Below are 15,338 nucleotides of genomic sequence, written 5' to 3'. Positions count from 1 at the left end.
ACGAATGTGGTTTCCCAAATTCCCATTTTGAGGCAGTAAATATATTTGACAGATAGGCAGGTGCCTAAATGATCGTTTAAGAGAGCACTATAACAACGTCAATAACACTGTTCAAGGCCACTTGGTCATTCATTGCCAGGACTGCGGCTGCATGCCCCTCTTTAAGATATGGAAGTTTTAGCGAGACACAGCTCACCCGGTAAATTATTGAAGCTGATTTCACCAGAAAACTGGGTAGTGTGTGCGTTAGTGCCCCCTCTATCACGCTGACCCCTAGTAAAATTTTGTATCTAAACAGATAGAAATTGTGATGTTTTTTTTTTTTCAAGTGACCATGTTCTTTTTACAATGACTTGCTGTTGGAACACCCCTTGTGACTGGCTTTCATTTTCTGCGCATGACCCCTCTGTGTATACACACACGATGTGGCAACGCAACAAAATATTGTTGAAAGTCAGTGGAGTGTGTCTCTCGCAGTCCTTGTCCTTCACGCTGTACGTCATTTTTTATACTGAACAGCCAATATTCATTCAAAATTAGAAAAATATAGTACACATCTGAGCTGCAAAAATGCAAGTGATGCAGCAAATGGCCTTTAGCTTTCCAAAAGAAAAAGAAATGTTCACGGTTAATCACGAGGTGCAGGGACTCCATTCTCTGAGCATCTTGACCCATAAATGCAGCGCATGGCATTGCTGGAATCTTGCATCCTGCATTAGCAAAATAAGAAGAGAATCATGAGAATTCAGTCCGTGCAATTACACATGTACTTTGCGGAAAATTTGATAAAGCAACAAGCTCCTCAAAGTAATAAACTTAATTAATGTGACTGGGCAGAATGCACCACTCAGACAACTGGGTAAGACAAGTGAAAAGTAGGAGAAGTTTCTATTTTGCAAATTAAGGAATTGCATGTTACTGTGAATGCTAAACCACTGTCATTGTGAACACAAGGCACATACAGCAGCAAAAACATAAATTTACAGTAGCCTTTTCACCGTAGAAAATAAGAGTGAATAAAGTTTAAAGACTACCAATGACATCTCTCAACAACAGACATTTGCCCAAGAGTGTGTATGTGACCTTAATACAAAATTGACATTATGAAATCTGCAATATATCTGCATTACACTTTATAAGTACTCCAGGTGAGAAGCTTACGGGATATGGCACATTAAGAGTGAAATGCACAAGGCATTAAAAATGACTGTTTTTACACAACATTATTACACTAGGAGACAAAGAGAACTGTTTTACAGAGAGTGCACACAAAATGAAATTGATGGAATCCCCACTGGCATTCTCATTTGCTCTGCAATACATGCATCCAGCCCAACAATATCCAACTCTCCAATGCAGTTTATTAGACACTTTCTGCATCCTAAAATTTATCCTGTATTTCTTATTTAGTAATTTAGTAAGAATGGGCATTTTGGCATACTTTCCTCGAAAATTTAGCATGTGTTGTCAACTATTTTTCTTAGAGCACGCCCCCTTCTTTCAATGGGTTAGCTTGGCAATGCACTGACAAGTAGTATTCCCTTATTTAAACTTATGATCCTTCCTCATGCTCCCACTTCATGCTCTAAACTGTGATGCCACTCTGATGCAGTTTATGTTAATCTGTGACTATTTACATGGTCCGTCTTTCTGTAGCCTCTCAACTAGAGCCTGAAATTTCTTGTCTCCTAGAACAATCGTCTCTCTTGCCCAAAACATATTGCACGGTTACCCCTCATAGGGGGGGGGGGGTACTGTATATGAGTTTTCACATATTCAATGAACCTCAGAGACACAACCATTTCTCATCCTGTGTTGCTACTACCCGCATGAGTCACAATGGTTGTAAATTGGCTACCTGCCCTCTCTCGCTTAAAAGTACATTTTGCATGTGGAAAATAACCACAAGCCTCACATTTCATTGAATGAGTGCTCCTGTGCATGTTTTTTTTTTCCGTCCTGTAATGGCTAAGTTCAACATGGTCAAGTTGTTTGAAAACTGTCTAGCCTCAACGAATACTTTGTGTAGTTTCAAAATTATGATACATTCATTTTTCAAAACTTTTCCCAAATTAAGTATGAGACATTTTCATGATGCAAATGAGGTAAGGTTGTGCTCAGAGACTATGATAGGCCTGCTATATCCTGCAAAACTATGTGAAATGAAATATGCTTGCAATTTTCGTGAGCAGCTAGCTCAGTACAATTAGGCACATTACCTGCGGAAACATTCTTTTAACGCTCCCGAGAGGTCCTGGTTTCTTGTTATTTCTTCAAATCCCTTGAAGTCTAGATTGCAATCCGGTGCATTTTGATTTTGATATTGTATTCAAAATAAAAACAGCTGAAATTTTAAAGTTTTGATAATTATATGGGAATAAATTAAAGGTAGAAGAGTGTAATGCAATGAGCAAATAACAAGCTCATTGCAGAGAGTAAACAAATATTCCTCTCCTGCAAATAAATTGGTAGCGGGAAGGTCATACGAAATTAGCAGTGAATGCACGATAAAGAATATGATGCTACAATGCCCCGGCATTCTGTGAATATTCTTGCACAAAGAAAATCCTCATTATGAAAGACCATCAAGAAAATGCAAATGTATACTTTGGATCAGCAGTCATACCTGCAGTATGCACTGTACCATCGGCAATATTTAGAACCACAGACAACTGCACATCATATCAAGCTTAGGCGGCCAAGGAGCCTGAGTTTTAAATTATAACTTGACTTATTATTTTACCTACACAACTATATCTACTTACAATGTTGTCTTCTCAACCGCTTTCAAGAAGACATTAACCATCTGTCTGAAGGCGAACGCAAGTGGCTTGCTCTTGATGGGGGGCGCCAAGGCTGGACATTGTGAAATTGCTGCTACCATCTGCATGACCTGCGAGAAACGACGCTCTAAGTACAAGTTAAACAAATGCTATTAGAGCAAAAGACAAGATCATTGGCAATGAGCCTCGTTTTGGTTTGCACAAGAAAAGCCAAGAATATGGACTTTGTGCTGCTTACTGAAGAAGAAGCAAGCCTCCTTCCAGATGTTGCAGTCATGCATTAAGATTGTCACACAGCTACATGCTTGTATGCTGCTGTCGCCAGTACGCCAGTATGCTTTGAAATTTATTATTTCACGTTAAATTGATTATTGTGTTTTCTTGCCAATTCTTGGCAAACAGACCAGCAATGAAATAGCTCACTTACACACATACTCCCTTTTGAGGAGAGAATTCACACACACGCACGCATGCATGGGCGCACACACACACGCACACACACATGCTTCTACCACATGAGCAGCTTCCTGTGCTTGACACACATACATTTTTTTTAATCCTGTGTCACTCCTACTGCTAAGGCATAAAAAATCCTTTGTGTTACCAACCCCAAACTCCTCAACCTACACCTCCAGCTTAAACACTTTCTCGAGAGCCAGGACAAGCCTTCTAGCTTCCCCAGTGCTCCAAACTGTAGTTACGAATTTCAATAGGGCTATAGGCGACAGCTCTCGAAGGGCATGCAAATTACCCGGAGACCTAAAGCTTGTATATGATACCTCTAAAGCACAACACTTCAAATTTTCAAAATTCATTAAAGCTCCTGAAGACAATTGCTATATACGTAGAACGTCTCGAATAACCTGCCGCTAACAATTTCAGCGGTTGTCTGCATCAAAAGAAATGTGGGCTATTGGGAAATCCACGTCTTTAAGATCGGAATTATCGTAATGGCGAAACACACTACCAGATTTCTTAATCATTTATTTATGCTCTGGATGTAACGTTCCTTTCACAATAAAAAACAAGGATATCGATTCATCAGGGCATGGGAGGAAAAAGGACGAAGCGTATACTTGGCGCCTTCCCACTGGTCCTCCCGAGAAACGGCGCCTCATACAGCAGTTGTCCAGGGTGGCTTGAAACCAAACTCGGCTTTCAGGCGGGAACACTCGCTGCACCAAATCGGAAGAGTTTTATTGCGAGTAAAACTCTACCGGCCTCATGCAATACATACGCACGCACACAAAACGCACCCACACGCACACACAAGTATACGCACTCTCAAAGCGCAGACACAAAAGCGCGCACGCGCACATTGATGAACACAAACAAGCACACATACATGCATGCAGGCACGCTAACACGTGTACGCACACACAGCGACCCACAGACAACACACTCACAAAACACGTACGCACTAGACACGCGCAAACACGCCGGCCCATACAAACCGGCATGTACTGAACGCACGCGCGCGCGCGCACGCACGCACGCACGCACACACACACACACACACACACACACACACACACAGCCAGCCGAGCGCAGGCACGCACACACACACACACACACACACACAAAGCGAGCTGAGCTGAGCGCACACACAAATCAAGCCGAGCGCGAGCACGCGCACACGCAGACAAAGCGAGCCGAAATGCTGAAGACGTCCGGCAAGCAGCAACAGCAGCACGCGACCGCATCAGGGAGAACCATTACCGCCCCGGTTCCTTCGAAAGGTGGCTAAGCCAGTCCTTTTTCTACGCGACGCAAAAGTGGTCGACCACATTTAACTGAAGTGCGAACGACCGTATTACAAGCAGCCGCGCTGAACGCACAAGAGAATCACATCAATGAACGTTCAAGCGCTGAGAAACAAAGCGTAACTATGCAGGCGCACCACGCCCGATGTAGATTTGACAAACATTAGTCACACGGGACGCGATCGAGGTAGTTAACTTGCCCCAGTAGGAGTGCAGCTGCGCTTGCTCTTACATTAGCGAATTATGAATTATGCTACGAGATCACAGTGAGATATTTCTAAAGCGAACAAAACAAATACCAAATAAAGGGGCACTTGCCTGAAAGTTTCCATCATGCCAGTACTACCGACCGGGCACGTTGCAACTTCTCGTTTCAGCCTTCGTGGATCCATCTTCCAGTGCGTACGAACGCTTTGCTTTGAAGTGGGGCACGAGTAATACACAAAGCATGGGCCACATCTTTTTCCACCCCGCGCGCAAAACTAATCACACGTTTAAAATTACTTCGCACAGCGCGCGACGCGAACGCACGCGAAAACGAGCATGATGGCGCAGCTTCCGCCTTCCCGTCCTGCCGCGCGCCGAAGTGATGGTACAGCATCGGCCGTCACTTCCGGTCGCTTTTCATTGGGCATGGGGCGTTTATTTTGACAGGTTTGCTTGCTCGCATGGCCGCCTGTTTGCTGCTGCTTCGTTGTGGTCTCTAACTAGAGCGGTGAGGCGGGTAGTTGCTACTACGTTTCGTGCCGGGCATTTTATTTTGGGGTGGGGGGCGCAGTCTGTGCTGCATCACTGAGGGTACAGTACACAAATCGGGACCGTGAGCGAGACGATCGGCGCTCTTCTGCTGGTGCGATTAGATTATTCGCTGCGTCCGAACGAAGCAACTTTGCGAGGTCACAGTGTAGTTTCAGCGATATCATGGCTCGATAAAGACGCTCACATCTTGGTCGTGCGACAGCGACGCGTAAACATTCATAAGGAGACTGAAGACTGCGTTTGCAAGTGCGTATGCTCTGGATAAGAAATTACAGGTTTGACGACACCAGCCCTTAATATATAGGCTCAGCCTTACAAGCTGTATTTGAGGACTTAGAAAGCACTTAGAAAGCAGATCAGTAGCTTAGTACACCTATGAATGAATTAGGCAAGGTACGTGAAAATTTGGGTTTGAGAACTTCCAACGTGATCTCGCCTCTATAAGTCTTCTTTATGGATTCACCATGCAAATTGTACGTTGATTCCATTGTACAGCAGAGGCTCGTCGAACAGCACGTCCCTGTTTGTTCAGCAATGTATCCAAACAGCTTCTTCCATTTCACCACTTTTTGTTGGGCTATTAAGGGCACCGAAATAGTAGTGCAGAATTGCGCAAGTTGCTCTCGTGTTTTCGCTCTGCTACTGCAGTTTTTCTAGAAGTGTTTAATTGCATGTTAATATTCCTGTGAGCACGAAAATTAATGATAATGGAATTGTAAGTGAAAGGGCGTTCTTTTTCTGGATGATACATTTTTGGAGTGGCCGTCATGCCAGTAACATCAGAATCCTTGAAGAAATATCGACAGTCATTCAGGAATGGGAAAACTTAATCGCTTCACGCATCTACACTTGCAATTGTCACGTGACCATGATACGTTAGTTCATACATTGTCACGTGTTCTTCACAATTCTACCTTAATCTCCCGTAATCCACCGTGCTATAGTTTGTACGAACCTTAATGCAATTTATTCCACCCTTATTCACATTGTTTCACATTATTTACCCATAATTGCTCATACTTAACGTTGTTGTATTTACTACCTTCTGTATCACTACTGACGTCATACAAGACGGTGATGACTTCACATTTTATTTATTTATTATATACATTCAAGGCCTAGTAGGCACAACAGAAAGAAGTGGTGAAAATATGCAATAATTGCAATGCAGCGCAAAAATAGAACATCAAACCATAAGATAATTTGAACGGCGACCTTGAATTAGTGTTGTCACAAATTGAGACTGTGGAGGCGGGAAGGCGGTTGCATTCAGTGGCTGTTCTTAGCAAAAAGGAAGTATGGAACATCAATTTTGTGTTGATGGTCGATGCGAGACGAGAACTTCGTGTGGTGAAAAGATTTTCTTTACGAGAAGGGTTAAATTAGCATATTTTATGAAAAAGACAGAGACGAAAGTATTTTCGACGTAACCAAAGGTCAGGTTCACCTAGTGTTCTTTTCATGGACGTGACGCTAGAATGAAGTGAATAATTTGAGATAATAAAACGGGCGGCGCGGTTCTGAATGCTTTCTGAATGCTTTCAAGGGAAATGACAAGATTGGCATGAGCAGGGTCCCGTATGGATTGTTGTTGCGGAGAACGCCACCTTTCCTACCTGAAAGGCCATGAAACGCTTTCGCATTAAAAATGCAATACATACACACATTGCTCAATGCGTGGACGTGTACACGTTACTCAGATTTATGCATCAATACGTTCAACACCCTTCAGGCGTCGATTTAACACCCTTCTTTGAGCAAAGTCACACCTTATGTGTGGTATCCACCCTTGTGATAGGGTGCTTTGGCCGAAAAGGGTGCTAGAAGGGTGTGGGCATGGGTGTAAATGCCGAAAGCACCCCTATTAACACCCATAAGAGTGTAAAAATGTTTAGTGTGTATGGTCATTTTCGTCTCATTTTTCGTGGTTTTCTCTTCAAGTGCTTGTTCTCAAACCATCTTTAACTTACTTAGCATTGACTGATTAGTACGCAGTCGCTGAGCTCTGCATTTTGCTATCGTGGCTTCACTTCTTCGGCATACCGCTATGGTGTGCTCCCGCAAAGTCACGATAATTCACAGAGACAGTGACGGAGAAAGGGAAAAGGAAGGTAGGGAGCCGAACTAAGGACGTGCCCGGTTTGCTATACCCTATAATTTTGGAGGGTGTACGAGAAGAGGAAAATAGAAGAAAAATAATAAATAGTCAGTCATTGTGAACACATTCACCGATTAATGTCCGCTGTCACAAGCGTTCATACACTCCAGTCGCCTTCAACAAATGCAGAAGGACTTGGGGCCTTGCGGATGAAAGCATCCATAGGCCATGACCACGGGATATTTTCCTCTGAGAGCACTCTATTATCCAGTTGGATGAGTCTAGCCTGCAGAGCATATCGTTGCGCGTCGAATGATGGGCAATGGCAATGAAGGTGTTCTATCGTATCGTCGTACCCGCACAGGTTGCACGCCGAAATGCTGGTCAAATGTCCCCTCTGGTTTTAGACTCTCTTGAGCCTGTGACATCTGCACACCTTACCGATTAGAGCATTTAATTTTTCCCCCACTCATGGGCAGATCCCCGCGCAGGTGTGAAGTTCTGTGGCGACAGCTGAAAACACGCACTTTTCCCTGCACTTACCTCCTCCACTGCATTCATCCCTCCATTTACCTTTCATCCTCTTGCAAATTCTGCATCTCTCCCAAAGCATACTTAAACCACATCATGTGAGCGTGCCATAAGCACCACTTTCCCCCTTTCCTCAAGCAATTATTAACTAGGGAGGAACAGTGGGAGGCTGCCTTGTGTAGCTCGAGGCCCGACCTTCAGGAGGCCATCCTGGAGTGGGCTGAGAGGATGAGGGAGGCCTACTTCAAGTAGTTCCTCCTCCACCCTCTCTTCCGTTGTCCCCTTCCCTTTAATGAGGGATAAAGTTTTTCATCATGATCATGATCATCATCATCATCATCATCATCCTTTAATAATTTATTCTTTACGCCTTTCTTGTCTCTCTTGCCAGAGGTTTGACAGCGTACTCAGAGTGCCACTGTTGTTGAAGTCCCTCGCTTATGTGCTCAATCGTTTTGGGAAATGTTACCTCTGTTCTTAGACTCTCTTGAGCCTGTGACTATATTTCAGTAATCTCTTATTTGTGCCTTTTCAGTCTCTCTTGCCTTAGTTTTGGCAGCGCGCTCAGTGTGCCACTGTTGTCGAAGTCGCAGGAAGCTTTGTGAACGCGTTTAGTGGACCCAGACTCCTCAGCTTTCTTATATGGCGCACCCAATCGTGGTTAAGTGTTGGCTGCGATTTGTTGGGGGCTTAAATGTAGAGAACGGACCTTGGTAGTGAGCCTGTTCTGGTCGCAAATATATCAGCTATATGCAGTCGTTTGCACATACGCGTTTTTGCGTTGAAGGAAAAAGAAAGAGTAAAAAACAGAGCCGGTGCAGTACAGAATGAAAAAAAAAATGCGAGCATAAAACTAAATATGGAGGAAGGAACGATTTCGCGCAGCTTCCCCTAAACGGGAGTTTCTAAGGCGGTCACAGCGCACCGGAGGCACTTGTCTTAATGCACAGCACGACATAACGTCAACAAGAGCCCAGCATATGGCGCGCTCTTTGCGACGCATAACGTACACACAAACACACAGACGTGCGCGCACACCTGAATGCGTCGTGCTGCAGTCTTGGCCCTGGCAGAAGCAGCTCGCGTCCGTTCCAGGCACAGCGTGGTCATCGTTGTCGTTCGAGGCAGTGAACGGTCCCAACGGACCAATTATGCTAACGAGCGTGTCCCCACTTAGGGCGCTAAGAGGCACAAGGGCGTCGCAGCACGCAGCCACGGTAGTAGCGACGACGAAGGGTATGTACATATGCAAGCGAAAAGCTGTGGAGTGATAGGCAGCTAGTGATTTTACGAATTGGAACGAACTGATGTGCGCGGATATGCGCAAGTAGAGCTTCGTATTGGGCGCTGTCTACTCAAGTACCACAGCTACCGCCTCTGCCACTATACATGAACGTGGATTAATACTGCTACGAGTAAGGAAACAAACTTATCGCGACGCGATGTCTGTAATTTGTAACGGTATGAATGGAGCCGACACACCTGAACTATTTTGCAGTGAGTTTGCAGTGGAAAAAAAAAACAGTTCGGATTGTTCGACCTTTTCGTTTGTACGGAATGGATTATGTGAGTGCACGGCCTTTCCGCCTTCGTTCGTGCTGCGCACTCGATTCTCATTTGACCGGTGCCTCCTCTTGAACCGTATGCATTGTAAATAACCGATACCGTCGCCGATGGCTGCCCATATTTCCCCTCTCTAATAAACACCAGTCCGAACGATGACGACGACGACGACGACGATGATGATGATAGAAGAGGGCGTCTGCCGTCTTCCCCTGCTTGCCACACGAACTGCCATTCTACTTTCGCTGCGTGCCATGCTCAGTGCTCGTATACCGTGCGCTGCTCAATCCACTACCGCTGTAGGCTACAGACTAAGCCTTTCACCAACACATTGCACTCTGGTGCGGTAATCTAGCTACTCAGAAGACGCTAAAATTGCTTATATTCCCCGCGACTCTTGAAAGTTGGAGTCAAATTTTCAGAATCGACTGCATGTCTCCGAGCGAGAGGCTGCTAGACTGCGCGTAGGTTTTATCCAACATGTGTTTAAAGCCAGGTTTTGGTTGCCGCAGCCGTGTGAACATGATCGCAGAGTCCGTTACTCTAAGATACCAAGTGTTTGTAGCGTTGCATGACGCAACAAGAAACGAGGAGAAGGTGTGGCCGTCTGCTTTCGCATCAGTGTGTGTGACCATACCTCCCAGAGCACGTGGTCCGTCGGGCAACGCTTTCCGGCACCGAGAATAAATCTGGTCTCCTGGTGCGTCTTGAGCGCGGTGGCACAAGTTCCGGGGCACAGCCGCAACGATCTGTCGAGCATGTGCCACATCCGCAAGGCCGAGCCTTGGGACGCGCGAATTGCGTCGGCGAGTATACTGGCATTCGGACACAGGTGACGACGGGCGGCGTCAGAGCGGCCACTGCCAAAAAGCCTCCAGAGAGCTGCCTGGGTCTGATCACGGGTAAAGGAGCAGTTACGCGGGAGCATTAAATGCGCGTGTGTGGCGCCGTAGGCCAGCTTCTGGGAGCTTGGCGGGGAGCGGATGGAAGGTGAACTGAGGCAAAGGAGGTGGCCGAGCCAACTGGTAAAACAAATAAGAGTGTGTGTCGACACGGAATATGTTGGTGTGTGAAGGCGATGAAAACTTGTGAAAGGTAGATTTGTTTTTGTTATTGTTGATGGAGAAGACCTTTTTCTGTAATGTCTTTGGTATTTCGTGCATGACTGTACCCTCTACCCTCAAGCTGATTTCCTCTATGACGATCTGCTCTGTGCTGTTGTTGTTGCTGTGTTTATAAATGTTTATTAAGCAAAAAGGAAACCAGTGGTGTCCTGGCAATGAATCATAGCTCTTGGGAAGAGGGAAAGGTAGTGGCAATGGTACCTTATGGAAAGGAAATACACATTCGCGGCGTCTTAGCTACTATATTCGTGCGCTTTACTGCACTTTCAACTTTAGTTTGCATTTTCCTTCCTTTTTACAGCAAACGAAGATGAAGTGACTGAAAGCAAACGAGCGTAACATTTGCGCCGCCGTTATACTGGCTGAAGTGCCGAATTATGTCACGTATCGTCTGGAAGCAGCAATTGATTGGAGCGTTTCTGTCTCGAAGGTACAAGTGCGATAAAATTGCTGGGTGGTCCCGAACGCTACTCGTCAACCCTGCGACGAAGGTCCATGTAAACAGCACGGTTACCAACACCGGTGGTTATCTGGCTAGTGTGGAAGCTATCTAGAGATGTTGAAATCACTGCCATGAGAACAACCCCGCGAATGCACGCATAGTGCCTCGAGCAGCCGGTCGTGCGGCAATGGTGCGTGTATTCGTGGGCTCCTTGCACTCTAGGAAGAAAAATTTCTACGTAGCATGTATTGATCTACAGAAAATTGTACTGGGAGCTTTTCATGTTGATCTACAACTGACACATTTACACTTTTAACCAAATTATAATGTTGATGAAGTTGATCAATCAATTAGGACTAATTCTGTAATTAGGCAGATTGTAAAAAAAAATCGCTGTTCCGCCCAAAATGCAAAGCACCGATTGCGATAACAAATTAGTAGATAGGTGTACGAAGTAAGGATAGTAGATTTACCGGGTGTATAAACTTGTAAACATTCGCTTACTAACTAAATTAAAAATGATAGAGCATGTAAGCGTGACTCAACCAAGGCGTAGAAAGAAACAGACACACAGAGAGAGCTGTGTGTTTTTGTGTCTGCTTCTTCAGTCACGCTTACATATTCTATCATGGACTCAAACCAACTAGCCCATCAACGTGTCTTAACTAAATTAACCAGCATGGTGTCACGCGGGAACAAGTAAGCACAGGTAAACATGAACACATCTCGTCCGATGAGCGCGGAAACTCTTCGTGAAAATTCTGGAGTGAGGATTCGCGGCAGCAGCAAGCGAATTTACCTTCATGCATGTCTGGTTTCAGCGCGAACGAAACGTCAAAAGCACAGCGTATACGAAGCTACCGGCACTACGCGCACTCTGTAAATATTGCAAATCGCTTTGAAGATGATGCCCGCGCGGGTCATCATCATCGTCCGCGATTCGTGTGACGAACGCCGTAGTAGACGCCGCGGTTGTCTCCACTCTGTGTGGAGCGGCGGGCGATCAGGACAACGAGGTGCCGTAGCAGCCGCCGGAGGAGAACGCCCCTTCTCCTTCGCCTCACCCCTCTGCCTCGCGCCACCTAGGAGAGTGCGTGCATCCGGGCCGCTCGCGCTCGCGAGATCGAACCGCGTTCGCCGGCTCACCCTCGCAAGCTTTCACTCATACGGAACCTCACGGCAACGGCGATGGCAGAAATGAGTGTCCCTGTAATTGCTATGGCAATAAAACGATCTGGCTATGCCCAAGCGACGGCAAGCAACAGTACGTTGCTTCTGTCCAGTTACGTCGCATTTGGATATTTTTTTTTAAATTTGCCTCAAGGTAAGTGAAACACCCTGCAATCTTTTACACGCACCTGGCGATGACCGGCGCTCGTGAGTAAAATTTGGAGGACACTTAAAAGGGCCCTGAACCAATTTTTATTGAAGTGGAGAAAGACATTTGCATTGAAGATAGGCTATTTCAGAACCACTCTGCCGCAAAAAGTACTTCAATGCAGTGAGCACAAGCGGAGTTATCGGCAAGCAAACACGGCCTCATTTGTGCTCCCCTTCCTCCTCCAATATCGGCCTTGCACTGCGAAGGCTACGGCAGAGACGTCACCATGGCGCGCAGTTCAAGTTTCCGATTTGGTGCCTATGTTGCGCTAAACGTAACCCAGACGCGGCTCTCCTCAGAAAGCCGCAGTGCGCTTAGCCACTTTAGCCACTGGACTCGTGGCAGCACCTCGCGGCGTCCGCCGTGTAGCCGAGCGCAGCGGCTAATAGCAGCCGCGTATTGGAGTGTGCTTTACGACGAAATAAAGCACAGAGAAAAGAGCGAGGATCATGAGGTTTTTGAAACGACAGCGTTTGAGAGAAAGGTGACTTCGCACTCCGCTTACGAGCTCCACGGATCGCGTACGACAGCAGAACTTGGCTGAGATGTTCAGAACAGCGTATGCTACGCACGGACTATGTTACTTGACCAAGCCCGAGGGGTGGTTCACGGCCCCTTTAAAAGGAATCTTTAGCTCGGGCCTATTCAAACGCGGCCCATTCAAATACATGTAAAACGCAGAAACGCTCTTCTGAGATAACCCCTGCACTGATTTTAATGAAATTTGTTTCATTTCAGAGAGAAAATTAAATTCTAGAGACTGTTGGTAGCGTGATTCCGATTTTGAGCCTGCGTTCTGATAAAAAATATTTTCAAAATTTCAAAAGATTGCACAATATGGGAGCACGAAGTTTATAAATTAATAGCTCTACATGAAGAGCAGTAAACGGCATATTTAGAACATTCAAAGCGGACAAATTTTATGTCAATTTACATCATACGTGAATTCGTTACGTTGTGTACAAGGCTTCTTCAAAAGCTCTACTTCCATATTACTATTTTTTTAGACTCATGTGTAACATAATAATCTTGTACGCTTTATATGTACTAGAATTAGAACTAGTATATGTACTAGAATTAAACTATTCCTTTTGAATGCAAGAAACCTCGTCAATTTTAGCTCAATGGTTGCTCAGAAAATTGAATTCTCATTTTACATATATTTAAATGGAGCAACCGAGCTAAAGCTTCCTCTTAAGAGTGGAACGCGATAGCATTCAAACACCCGTATCGGCATTTCATGCTTCGCGGTAACTGTAGCTTATGTAACCGTAACGTTTACCGGGAAACGCTGGCGGTGAACGCTATGCACGAAGGCAAGGTTTCAGGTACAAATGCGGCCTCTTCCGTAGGTCGATCTCCTGTTACGGTTTCGCACTTTTAATATTTTAGTCTAAGTAGAGCTAACAGAAAAGATATGTGCTGTTGATGTTTTTTTCTTTGATTGCATTTGTTTGTGAACTCCTGTTTACAAAACTTCAAGGAATCACTTTACAAAGAACGAAAGATAAGGCCCGCGCAACTTTGATGGCAGAAGAGTGGTTGGGTATGCGTGGTTCGGAATTTGGTAAGACATTCGTTTTGCCGAAGTGATGTCTGCCGCTGGACGCCGGACGCCGACGCAAGGTTTTCTGCGTCACGGAGTGATGGAGCTGCTTGCTTCAATACGAGGGCTTTATTCTCGCGTTTATGGCGTTCGAAGTTGCGAATCAACTCTGCATCTGTTAGAGCAGAAAAGATTTTAAACGTTATTTTGTTCGTTTGTATGCAGGAAGAAAAAGTGTGGCACGGTCGGTTGCTACAAGGTTGGTTCTCTTCGGCAGATGTTGGCTACTATGTATTTATTTCTTGCTGGCTTCATTCGAGCGAAAGTATCGTGATATCCGGATTATGAGGCCTTCATTTTTTTCATGCTGTGGGCCCAAACTGAAAGTGGGTGCTAAGCGTCATGTGAGGCTCATTAAAAAAGAAGGAAATTAAAAAGGACACACTCGCGATTTGGGTGTTCGATCGATACAGATTTTGTTCTGGTACCTTTCTTATTATTCAAACGCATCATTTTTCTTCACGATAAGCGTCTCCTTTCACGTCTCTAATTAATATATATTGCGCTAATTACAGGCTTACTGGGTGAGAAAGAATGTCCGGAGTGAGCCATTTCTCTTACGCATAAACAATGAATCAAGGCTTTTATAGTTCCTCTCATTATTCCTTGAGTTGTTAAGGTATGCCACTTTCAAAATAAACTGAAGCAGGTTTAAACGAAGTGGTAACATTGGCCGATGACGGAACATGATAATGCCAGCATAAGCCTTACGTACGAAGTGTTTCATAGCAAACGCAGTACAAGCTATATGAACCGAAATAAAAACGACCAGAGCCTTACTAGAAGCAATATCTGATGAAGGAAGGCAGGGCCATTTGGACGGAACAAATCACATTAATCACATCAGGTATATCGTTGCGTAGTATTTAAGCATACTCCGGCGCCAGCGCTGTTGCCTGTTTACTGCACAGGTGCGCGAATCACCATGAGCGCTGACTACACTGCTGCGGCGGGCGTTGGTAGACCTGACGAAAACGAAATAAAGAAGAAAAAAAAAATCGGCAGTTCCGCCGGAAAGCGAAGCACTGATTCAGTAGATTACTGTACGAAGTATGGATAGTAGGTTTATCGGGCGAATAAACTTGTAAACATTCGCTTACTTATTAAATTAACAATGATATATGATATGATATGACATATATATATATATATATATATATATATATATATATATATATATATATATATACAGTGAAAGCTCGTTAATTCGAACTTCAATAATTCGAATTTATGGATAATTCGAACTGTACGATTTGGTCCGGCCAAGCTCCACAGAAGTCTATGTATA

General features: G+C 44.9%; 1 long non-coding RNA gene across 1 annotated transcript; it reads right to left on the bottom strand.

The window, feature by feature from the left end:
• Window positions 1-334: 334 nt before the first annotated feature.
• On the bottom strand, window positions 335-5,082 carry LOC135907234 (uncharacterized). Its single transcript, XR_010565943.2, has 3 exons — window positions 3,860-5,082; window positions 2,766-2,893; window positions 335-710 (listed from the first exon to the last, which is right to left on the bottom strand). It is a non-coding gene; the product is annotated as an uncharacterized lncRNA (long non-coding RNA).
• Window positions 5,083-15,338: the final 10,256 nt, after the last annotated feature.

This window comes from Dermacentor albipictus, chromosome 1, assembly GCF_038994185.2.
Source record: "Dermacentor albipictus isolate Rhodes 1998 colony chromosome 1, USDA_Dalb.pri_finalv2, whole genome shotgun sequence".
NCBI lineage: Eukaryota > Metazoa > Arthropoda > Arachnida > Ixodida > Ixodidae > Dermacentor > Dermacentor albipictus.
This window is presented reverse-complemented; position numbering and strand designations above follow the sequence as displayed.